The 12,118-nt window shown below is 40.9% G+C and overlaps 1 protein-coding gene across 4 annotated transcripts in view; it reads right to left on the bottom strand.

The window, feature by feature from the left end:
• The window catches only part of CCSER1 (coiled-coil serine rich protein 1), a 1,404,567-nt gene extending 1,394,306 nt beyond the window's left edge, over positions 1–10,261 (bottom strand). For 2 of the 4 annotated variants that reach the window (XM_043438589.1, XM_043438594.1), the window contains exon 1: positions 9,846–10,261. The gene's annotated coding sequence lies outside the window, so the exon portion shown is untranslated. Of the gene's footprint in view, positions 1–8,652; positions 8,754–9,432; positions 9,625–9,845 lie in introns of those variants that run through there. The other 2 variants (XM_043438592.1, XM_043438591.1) reach the window with 2 other exon arrangements.
• Between the last annotated feature and the right edge of the window lie 1,857 nt (positions 10,262–12,118).

The raw sequence follows: 12,118 nt of genomic DNA, 5'->3' as shown, positions 1-12,118 counted from the left end.
TACTCTTCACTAGATAGTTAATACTGTAGTGTCTTTATCCCTTCAGTGTTTTGAGCAGGACTTGGACCTGGGACCCTCAAAATGTCCCCGTGGGATGCTTCATATTACACTTTCCCTGTCATCAGCTTAGACCCTCCCACTGCAGAACCCTTCACCCTTTCAAAAGATGAACTGGTATTGATGAAGATGTTTCCCAATATCACCATATTTACACCCTGAGGAACACTGTAGGAAATATACCTCAAAGTTAATTTTAGCCATAATGTTGCTGCAAGTTTATATGTTTGCTGTACAAATTTATAATGCTTTTTTATGACCCAATTTAGTAATCTGTACTTTATTTTTAAAATTACCACTCAAGGAGGTACATTCTAACTTTTAAGAAACTCATTTATTAATCAATACATTCAGTTTTATTGGGTCTGTTTGCACATGAATACAGAGAAGGCAATGGCAACCCACTCCAGTACTCTTGCCTGGAAAATCCCATGGACAGAGGAGCCTGGTAGGCGGCAGTCCATGGGGTCGCTAAGAGTCAGACATGACTGAGCGACTTCACTTTCACTTTTCACTTTCATGCATTGGAGAAGGAAATGGCAACCCACTCCAGTGTTCTTGCCTGGAGAATCCCAGGGATGGCAGAGCCTGGTGGGCTGCTGTCTATGGGGTCGCAGAGAGTCAGACACGACTGAAGTGACTTAGCAGCAGTACATGAATATAGTATTAAAAATTGAAAACAAAATCAAATAACTCTGCTTGAGCTATCTTCCCAGTAGGTAGCACTCCTTTGAAAATTTAGGAATTACGGTATACTGACCTGTTGGTTTTATTATCAGTAAGACATTTCAAAACTTTACATGAAATAAGTTACTTTTAGTCTGCATTTCTAACATTGAATTTGATTTTTATATAGAGGTATGTTTATCCTTTTCTTAAGCTTCATGTATGATGTCTTTCAAGTTTTTCCCGAATGTTCTAAATAATACTTTATATTAAAGAGTACTCACTAAACACATTTCATATATTCAGACTTAATGACTTAATGCTCTGGTAATTTATATATCTATAAATAACAAAAACAATCAAACAAATAAAAATAGTTGAGAAAGAATTGACTAGAATGTCAAAGCCTATATCTGCATTTGTTTCTACCATGTTTTTATACTTGCTTGGTTTTATTTGTAAATCTTGCATTGGTTTATGATGTATCAATTGCTGCTACTGCCAAAATCAAGCAAAATACAAAAAAAGTCACAAACAAAAGCAATAACAACTCACTAACAGAATCATAGTATTTAACTTTCCAGTAAAAACCTAACTGCAGTGAACAGATACATAAGAAATATGACATGCTAGTCTGAATTTGGTTGATAAGGAAGTTGAATTAAGGCAGTATACCTGGCTTACCAAACACTTCCCAAACTCAGGAATACCTCTAGTTTTTGTTAACAAATGGGGAAAATTAGAGAAGGCATCAAACCACCCAGAGTATCTTTCTTCAGCTGTTTGACATTCCAACTATATTACGTTCAAATAAGGTTATAAAGCAGAATGAAGAAAAGCCAGGTCATCTTGAAATAAACAACTCACTTAGAATTACAGAAACAAACCAGACAGGGAAAAATCTGTATTCCATTTATGTGGATTACACTGTTAAAGAACCACAGGAGGTACATCCTTTTTGAAACAGACTGACATACATAATAAGCATTTACAAAATGTTTGCTGTCAATGATGATGAATGAGTTAGCTCTATAGTGGGACACAGCCACATAAAAGAAGATAACATGTACCAAAACGAAGCAATCTGGTGATGATCAGAACCTGGAACTAGACTTGCCCTTCAGTCTGTAAAGCACAATACAACCCCAGCTGTAAATACTTCCAAGAAGTCCAACCAACCTACACAGGGTGGGGCCGTACGGAAGGGGAGAGAGTGAAAGCAGTAACAGATTTTATTTTCTTGGGCTCCAAAATCACTGTGGACAATAACTGCAGCCATGAAATTAAAAGACACTTTCTCCTTGGAAGGAAAACTATGACAAACCTAGACAGCATATTAAAAACCTGCCACCATTTTGCTGTCAAAAGTCCACATAGTCAAAGCAATGGTTTTTCCAGTAGTCAAGTATGGATATGAGAGTTGGACCATCAAAAAGGCTGAGAGCCAAAGAACTGATGCTTTCCCATTGTGCTGACCCTTGAGAGTCCCTTGGACAGCAAGGAGATCAAACCAGTCAATCCTAAAGGAAATCAATCCTGAACATGCACTGGAAGGACTGATGCTGAAGCTAATGTTCCAGTACTTGGGCCATCTGATGCAAAGAGCCAACTCATTTAAAAAGACCCTGATGCTCAGAAAGACTGAGGGCAAAAGGAGAAGAAGGTAGCAGAGGATGAGATGGTTAGACAGTATCACCAACTCAATGGGCATGAAACGGACAGAGGAACCTGGCATGCTGCATCCACGGGTCACAGAGAGACGGACATGACTTAGCGACAGAACAACAACAACAATATGCCCTAAGAGGTTGGCATCATGAAGGTCTAAGAGTGAGTACTGGGAATGAAGCATACCTCTCAGAGTTGGAACGTTTTAGAAGTCCAGGAAACTAGTTACTGGGGACAAGGCAGGGGAGAGTCTGCGGGCAGATGAAAGAGCTTGGGAAATGAAATGGTTTCACAGGCATAAACCCAGTCCTTAAAAAATAAAGAAGGCTCTGTCAAAGAAAGTCTGTGCTCAAATGCTATGAGAAATGGTGATACTGAGTAAGTTACCAAGATGTAGGGGACAATATTAAGTGAGAAATCAGTTTCAGTTATAAGAAAGAAGCAATACTAAAAATATGCTATAACATTAGAGCTGGACATCAAGGGTGGCTTGATATTAAGTCCTAAGGTCTTGGACTAGATGCCAAGCTTTCCACTACATAGAAGGAATGCTCATAAATCAGGAGCATGGCTGAGGGCTCTGATAAACAAGTCCAGTGGCAGATAAAGATTCTGACAAAAAGCTACAAAACAGGCCTTAAGTGAGATACTCAGTAAAACAACCATTTTTTCTTTTTGTTATATGCACCTATTTTTATTCATGTTATTGACTGACTTAAACACATTTTGAAATATATAATTTTGTCCATTAGTCTAATAGAAAGCTTCAGAAAAAGCAAATGTAATGCTGACCATGGACTTCTACAGAATCATAATACATAAATACTTCAAAATAGTTCCTTTGCTTCAAACATTTGAACACTGATTAAAGCCATATTTAAGTAAATAAGTTGAAGATTAAAAGTCAAAAGAAACTAAACTGATAGGCAATTTTTTTTCTCATGGGAGACAAGCTGAATTAACAGGCTGCACGAAATATCAGTTTTGCTTGAGCAAGGTACTGAAATCTCTGTGTGTACCTTGCCAAAAGATATGCTGTATATTTCCAAATATGGAGAATATCTAATGTTTGACCATTCTCCACACATAGGCACTTATTCTTAAAACTATATTTGGTTACATCTTAAACTTCCACTAATAATTTGGGAGATTCTGACTAGTTGGGGTAAAAGAATTATGGCACTGAGAGCAAAATATATCAGTACTGAAAAGAGAAATAAAAAGATGGGACTATCAGCCTTAAAAGTTCTCCATCACTTATTGCAATCACCCAAGCAGCAGCAACAGCATCACTGAGGAGAGGAGCAACAGAGTGAATAATGGACAGATATTGCTGGGCCCAGAGTTAAAACAGGAGTAAGGACTGAATACACTCCATGCCTTCTATCTACTGATTTCATAATTTACAAAGTATTGTAATAAAGTATGAATATTTGGTATCAGTAGTTTGGCAGCTCACAGAATAGAACCTCAGTTTCCTCATCTCTAATATATGCACAGAATTTTATAATGTTAGGAGAACTACATGGCATAACAAATATAAGTGTCTGTCATGGAAGAAGTGTTCAGCACAGGATAGCTACTGCTGCTGTTGTTAACAAACATCTCATCATTTGCAAAATAAAAACAACACCCATATTTTCATATAGTCTAGGGACTCCCTTTATTTTAAAATACTTTTTAAAGGGTCAATCTTTGGAAAAACATAAAATATCCTTAGAATGAAGGGATACAATTATTCAATATTTATGTCTTGGCCATTGTTAATTCTTGATGATACTAAACCAAATACACAAACACACATAAAATTAAATTGCAATGAGTACCATAAGGAAGAAGAACATGGAACTAAAACAATATATATAAGGGACACTGATCAGCAAAGAAGGCCAAGGAAGCTTTCCTTTGGGAAGGGCTGATTGAGCTTGTATCTGAAAGGCAGGGGTGGGAGAGTCCTGGGGGTTGGGGGCCAGGATGGAAGAAGAAGAAAGGGAGAAGGATATTAAGAGAGATATAGGATTTGAACGCATTATCTTTATCTTGAAAGAGGTACAGATGTGATCTAAAATTCTTTCAGCAGTAAGAACATTTGAGAGAACATTTCACACTTGTGAAGCTACTACTGCACAGCTAAAATAACTGTAATCTTATACAGAGAAAATGATTATAAATGCCAAGACCAAAAATATCACATAAGAGTCAACAAAACTAAAGACGGTCAACCTTTGTACACTGTGCATATTTTTTGCTTTATAAATGACTACCAATAAGGTCAGCCTTAGCTCATTATTGTCCAGTTAAATTCTACACTGATGTACTGCTTCCCTAATCAACAATGAGTTACAAAGTCATTTAAGTTTTTTAAAAAAGAAAAAGCTCAATTAAGACGAAATTCTTCTGATGGAGAGTGCAATATTTTCTAGGTTTAAACAGTTAAAGCGTAGTTATCTCTACCAGTTGAGGAAAGTATTTAGATATAAAACAGGCGGAAGACATGGCCTTCAGATTTTACTATAAAATACTCTAAGTTAGTGATTCTCAAACTTTAGAGTGTGTAAGAATCACACGTGTGTGCATGCTTAGTCGCTTCACTCATGTCCGACTCTGAGACACTATGGACCACAGCCTGCCAGGCTCCTCTGTCCATGGGATTCTCCAGGCAAGAATACTGCAGTGGGTTAGGCTGTCTTCTCCAGGGGATCGTCCCAACCAAGGGACTGAACCTGTGTCTCTTGTGTCCCCTGCATTGGCAGGCAGGTTCTTTACAACTAGCACCACCTGGGAAGCCCAAGAATCACACAGGAAACCCCAATGCAGAATTTCTGATTCAATCATTTAATGGAATTGCATTTTAACAAGTTTACTCATGCTATTGCCCAGGGAACCACATTTTGAGAACTACTACTCTAGGTTAAGAATTTGCCATTAGATAACAGAATGTTTCCTTATAAATGACCTTTAGGTTTTATTTAGTATCAGAACACAGCTACAGTGTTCAAGAATTGTAGTAAGTTTAATCAAAATTTTAAAATTGTTATTACAGTGTAAATAATTAAAAAACAAAAAGTATATTTTTAGGTTAGTGTAAATATAGAGCCAGGAATTTGGCCAAACAACAAACTTTATCTGTCAAAGGTCCAAGCAGAATTTCTTTTAATTCTAATATAAAACCACATACCCTAGTAAACATTTCAACCACTGCTTTTTTTTTTTTTTTTGCCACTTTGTTTAGCCATGAAAATAGCTTAAAATGAAATACAGTCATTTAAAGCAAGAACTGAAAGCAATATCCCGGTACTGTATCAACTGCAGCTTAGACTGGTCAGCTTTACATTTTTATATTATATTTAGCATAAGCTACATATTGAAGTATGTTTCCTTTGTTAGTGTCTTTCATCAATCTGCTCATCTTTTCTCTCTGCTTCTCCCACTGCAGACTTCATGTTTTATTGTTAAATGACACTCTCACATAGTGAAGATTATATTGCTGATAAAAGCATATGTCCTTAATATACAGCAAATAGATTTTGTCACTATCCAGTAGGGAAATCATGCAAAAGCTGTCAGTCAAACAGTGGGAGAGATTACATTATCAAAGTGATACACCTGTGACATATTGTCCAAAACCAAACTCAAAACAGACCAATTAACAGATACGCTGGTCTGTACTTTGACTACATTGGAAATCATCCCATTCCTACATGAATAGAAATTGGTGATTTAAAAGGATTTTCACTTCTGTAATGACTTATCTATTCACTGTCAACAAAATATATATTATAAGTCTTTTAATTCAACTAAGCTGAAAGTAATTCTATTCTGTTATTTACTGAAAGTCGTATCTAATATTTGTATTATTTCCTTACTATCACCAGAAAATACTTCTGGAATGTCATACTGATTAGACAGGCTCAATGTCAATTCAGATCTTACCTCTTGTGTTCCTAAAATGGAGGAATGCATTCTAAACAGTTTTGTGTTTGTATAAAAACAAATATATATACAAAGAACAAGTAACTAAGTTAAAAACGCACACTCTTATAAACAGAGCACAATCTTTTTAGTAATACAATATATTTACCAAAAGATAGTTAAAACATTCTTTAAACTGTTACAACTCTAAAATTGTTTCCAAAGGTCCTACATCATAGCTATGTATTCAAGGAAAATGATGTAAGGATAGCTTAACTATTATGCAAATGCATTCTAACAACTTTAAAGCAAAATATGGTGGAAAATGTTAATCAGTTCTACATTTTATATGAATAAAATATTAAGCATTCAGTGACTGCTCATTATTTATACAGTTGTTCTTTTACATATATCATACTCTTTTCTTTAGACCAAAGCTAAGGAGAGTTGGTTAAGGATATAACTCAAACACCTCACTTCATGTACATTCCACCTTGTTATTAACATAAAATTCAACACTTTAGTGTGAGGTGGTATATTTAAATATTTAGGGTAAGCATTCTCTACTTATGTATTTTTCTAATATATAGAGAGTATATTTTTCACTAAGAAGCAAGATAAAATAAAAATTTGTCTTCTTAGGCACAGAAATATTTACAACTAATTCCAAAAACACAGTGTACAGAATGTTGTACATCAAAAACAGGCTCACCTTCGACTCTGCACAACAAATTCAACCACTTTGCAATATCAAAAGCTATTTCAAACAAACTTTTCTTTCTCACATCTTTTGCTCTTTTCTACAATTCAAGGAGACTTGCATTTTACACTTTATATTCTTATCCACAAGTCACTAATCCTATTTATCCTTTAAGATCAAAACCAAGGAAGTCTTACCTACCCCAGAAGCCTTTTCAGACAAAATTCAGTATGAAATGTTATTGTCATGCTCTGAACTCCTGCAGTCTTCATTAGACATGCAATCTCTTATTGTCAAGGTTTGTTAACTGTTCAAGCATGAACATCGGACTTTCCCCAACTGGAGAGTAAGCTCCTGAAGGGCAGGAGGCAAAGAAGTCTTACATTCCTCCACAATACCTAGATAGTACCTTGCACAAGACAGGCTCTTTATTATGAATACTATGTTGCATAATAAAATGCAATAAGGAGGCCAACATCTATAATATATATTTTTTTTCATTTTCAACTTCATGATTTAATGCAAATCAACATTCTATAGTGTAAAAATGCATCATTAATAAACAGTTGCTGATCCTCTGATGGTGTCAAAAAAAGTATTCATAAGTATGACTGTTTAATGACTACAATAATATAGCCCATCAAGTACATTTTAAAATTCCCCATTACTTCTACATTCCAATGATTCAAGAAAGTTAACAACACTCAGAGCCAGGGCGCTCAGTTCATGTTTTAACGTAACAAATAAAACTGCACATGTTCCAGTGTTAAAAATGTATTTTAAACCAATACAAATCTAATCAAATCAAAATAAATCCTTAACTCTGCTTTGTCTTCGAAACAGAACTGCTAAGGAAAGCTACTTTCACACTGGAAGAAAACATCAACAGTTGGCATGTTTTGGTCAAAAAAGGAGCTCCTTAATTAATAGTAAATGAAAACAAATCACTCTGACAGTAAGTTGGTCAGTTCTCTTTCTTCTCCATGAAATTATTGAACTGGTTGTTACAACATAGAATTTCAATGTTTTAAAAAACATTGTGCTTGACAGCTGCTTAGAGACATCCAAATTTAAAATAATAAGGACACTATCCTACTATATCAGTTACAACCCAGTAAACGGTTCTATGAAAACAGATTTTTCATAGAACAAACATAAATTTGCTAAAACGCAGTTGGTATACACTGTTCTAAGGCACCTCTCTAAGCTTCACGTTATGTCTGGAATTTTTGTCTTGTTATAAAGCAAACAGGAAAAGAAACCGAAACAAACTAATTGTGTTGTGGACTCGACTAATAGTATTTTAGGTCTTTTCTTAATAGCTAGTTCTAATTCTAATCAGCAATAATCAATACAAACGCACCTAGCTGTCTGCTTCTCTTTCTTCCCCAAGGCTTTTAATAAAACCAGCTTTATGGTAAAATGTGTGCACATTATGTTAACAGCCTTTCTTAGGTGTATAAATGTGTTCGATATCAGTGGGAAGGTATTCAACTGTAAAGATATTAGAAATGAAAGCTGTTGAAACCAAGTAGATGTTTTGTCTGTAAGTATTATTGGTGGCCTAAAGAGGTAAGAGACGTGACAAGTACACACAAATATAAAAGGCAAAGGATCAGTAACTTGTAAAAAGCATGTTTTTTTTCTACCTGTAAAATGGCAAGTGATTTTCTGACTTCCTTCATCTCAGATTCAAGGTCCCACGAGAAAGGGGGTGGGGATGGGATGGAAAGCAGAACTGCTTCTAATTCTGAGAAAGAAGAGGGGAGAGATGGGAGAGAGGAATTGAGATGGAGGAGGAGAGGGAGACAGAGAAGCTCAGGAAACACGGAAGGAAACCCCGAGAAATTTCACAACTCTTTGCCATAAATAGCCTTTCTTCTCACTCTGGATCCCTCCTCCTTTACATCAGCAAGACTCAGCCTCCACGCGCAGAGCAGCACCATTCACAAATCCCTCCGTCACCCCATCGCGCAACCCTGCCCCTGACAGCACGGCGTGTACGAGTCCCCGGGACACAAGCCAGAAGGTGGGGGAGGCGGAGCAAGGGGACACCTGCGGTTTCAGCTCGGGACTGATTTTCTCTCCAGGTGAACCAACGCTTTGATTAGTCCAGAGGGCGAAAACACACACACACACACACACACACACACACAAACACACCCCTCCCTGGAGCCCTGGATGCGCCACCACAAAGCAATTTGTTCACACTAAGTCGCTGCTGTTCCTGCCGCCGCTGGGGAGGGTCTCGCCTCCAATCCAGGAAGCCAGCGCCCGAGGACCAGCGGGCGAAGGCAATGGGCCGTCCAGGTTCGGGCACTGCGGCTCCCCGAGGAGCCCCGGGCTCCCCGCCCCCTTCTCCCTCCCCGCCGCCGCCCCCGCCCGGGCACCCGCAGTCCCCGGGGCCAGCGCTCCCCGGGCGCCCCTACCTGCGGGACGAGAGTGGCGGAGGAGGGGAGCGGCCCCGAGCCTGCTCCAACTCCTGCCTCCTCGACCGGCCGCGCTCCTCACCGCCCCGGAGTGGCGGCCGCGGCCGCGGTCATTCGAGCGCTCTGGAGCGCGGAGGAAAAGGCCACGCAGCGCGCGGAGAGTCGCGGGCCCGCGGCGAGCGAGCCCTTCCGCCTCCCTCCCACCCCGCCCGCCAGGCCAGGTCTCCGCGCCGCACACGCCTGGCCCACGGCCGGCGCCCCGGGCCTGGGCGGGGGCTGCCCCGGGGCGGCCCGGGCACGGCGCCGTCACCTGCCGGGCGGTCCTCCCCGCGTCCGCCCGGGGCCGACCCCAGTGTCGCGGCGACGCGAAGCGCGACCCGCCGGGTGCGGGGGCAACCGGGGGGCGTTACTACCTTGAGGGCTCCGCGCCGCTTGTTAGGCTCCTCCCGGGCACTCGGGGATTTATGTCTTCGGGGCACGGGACTGTCCTTCCCGGTCCCCCTCCTCCGCCCTCCCTCCCCTTCTCGGATGTTGGGCTCCTTCTCTCCACTCCCAGGAGTACAGAGTGGAGCTGCGTTATTTAATAATCCTCCTGCTCCTCCTGCCCGCGCCCGCAGAGCTGCTCTGCCTGAGCCACCGCTTCCCAGTCAGTCATGTTGTGGAGAGAGGGAGAGAGAGGCGGATTGGCAGTCGGTCGGCGACTATTTGTGGTGAGCGAGAGAAGAGCAGAGCGAGAGAAGGGCAGGGGAGGGACGTGGGGAGGCGCTTCCAAGTGTGTGAGTGCGCGGAGTGTGACTGAGGAGCGGACGAGAGAGCCACCTCTCTGGCAGGCCGCGCTCCCAGACTGTGAGGAGGGCGGCGGCGAGCGCTGCCTTTATAAGGTCGGGGTGGGGGGAGGGGTTAGGCCGGGGCCGGGGGTGGGGGTGGGGGTGGGGGTGGGGTGGGGGCGGGGGCGGGGGCTCCGAGGGCGGCGCCCGGCCAACTGCGTCCGCGGGTTACCACGCACGCATACTCACGCATTAACGCGCGCACACCCACTGCTGGCCCGTTGCTGAGTTTTCGTTTTAGGGGTAGCCGAATCAGACCGTGCTGACTTGGCTTTCCTCTTAGCCCATCTTCGTGCATGCAAAGAGTCCGAGGGCACTGGCAGGTCAAAACTGGGGAAGGCAGGAAATCTGAAGCTCTGCGGAGAGGACGCGTTAATACTGAGAATGCACTCAATATTTTCTCTCCAAAGCACCGCTGTAATCTTATTTCTCTTCCCCCTTTCAAGGAAGAAATTGTGAGGTTCTTCCCCTTTTCCTTCTCACACAGCCTATTCACATTCTGACACGTCTCTCCCTCAAAGATGGCAAGGAAAGAAACCTGATTTCCTTCCTGGAAGCCCATGATACCTCCCAGCAAATATTTACAGTCCTCAACTCTTCTGTAGGATAATGAAAGCATTGGGACTGTGACCTGGAGTGGAACTTGTTGTTACACAGATGGTCCTTGACAACACAGGGATTACAAACAGAACCAGTTACCATTTTGACATCATTTGACTGATGGCCCTCTGGAGAAATGTAGCCAGTTTAGTGATGGAGAAGACTTCTGATGCATGATGCTGTTGCTTACCTAATTTATTTTCCCTTGATCCTCTCTCCTATTGCACTGCCTCATTTCCTTTTAGATTTGCCCTGGGTCCTGAACTCCCCCATTCATCCCTCTTTATCTCCACTCCTGTATATTTATGTCTTTAGCAGGCAATACAGCAGAGGGAATGCATTTAACTGTGTGTGTGTGTGTGTTGGAAACATTTTTTTAGCCAATTCTGGTGGCTTGTAGGACTATTTCTAGATAGCAAATACATCCCCAGTGTTAAGTTTGTACACCTGACATCACCTTCCTTACCCTCTAACTAGACTCCTGCTCAGATTACATGATTTTATGATCTGGTGCTCTACTGTATTGGCAAACTGCTTCCAAGAATCAAGCAATCTATGCTTCTTTCAAGAGTGTGTGTGTGTATACACACATTATAAATAATTTGGTCACACTCTGACTTGTCAAATGTGGATATATTGAGTGTAAAAGCAAATTGTACTTTTTGAATGAGTATTAGTGGTCGATGTGTATTTTGATATGGGGACAACCTCACTTTGGGGTGACAACCATGGGAAACTTTTTCTCATAAATGTGCCACAAGGAACTTAAGAGCATCTAGAAGGCTACCTTTGACAACTCAGTTATTATATCTTCTCTCTTTATTAGTAGTTATGACCGTGGGCAGAGGAGCCTGCCAGGCTACAGTCCATTGGGTATCAAAGAGTCTGACATGATTTAATGACTAACCAACAACAACATGGCTGTTGCTACATCCTTGGGTTTTTGGAGTGTGCTGGCTTATAATATACTCTCCATTTATTTTATCTTTACCATCCATTTTCTTTTTCCCTAATTCTCCCATGTCTCATACAAAGAGTTTAAAGGTGGCTGAAGCATATAATCAAGAAAGGGCAGCAAAGTTGGGACAAGTAGACCAATACATCAATAACATAAAAATCCAGGGCATGAGAACTCCTTTGATCAAGCATTATTAAACAGATATACTAACAAAAGTCATTGACATTTAATGTGTGTAGGCCCTGTGAAGAACCTATTACCCTTCCTTCAATTACATAGATCAGGAAAATCAGGTTTGGGG

This window comes from Cervus canadensis, chromosome 19 (genome assembly GCF_019320065.1).
Source record: "Cervus canadensis isolate Bull #8, Minnesota chromosome 19, ASM1932006v1, whole genome shotgun sequence".
Classification (NCBI taxonomy): domain Eukaryota; kingdom Metazoa; phylum Chordata; class Mammalia; order Artiodactyla; family Cervidae; genus Cervus; species Cervus canadensis.
Note: the sequence above shows the minus strand (reverse complement) of the source record. Positions and strands in the feature narration are given on the sequence as shown.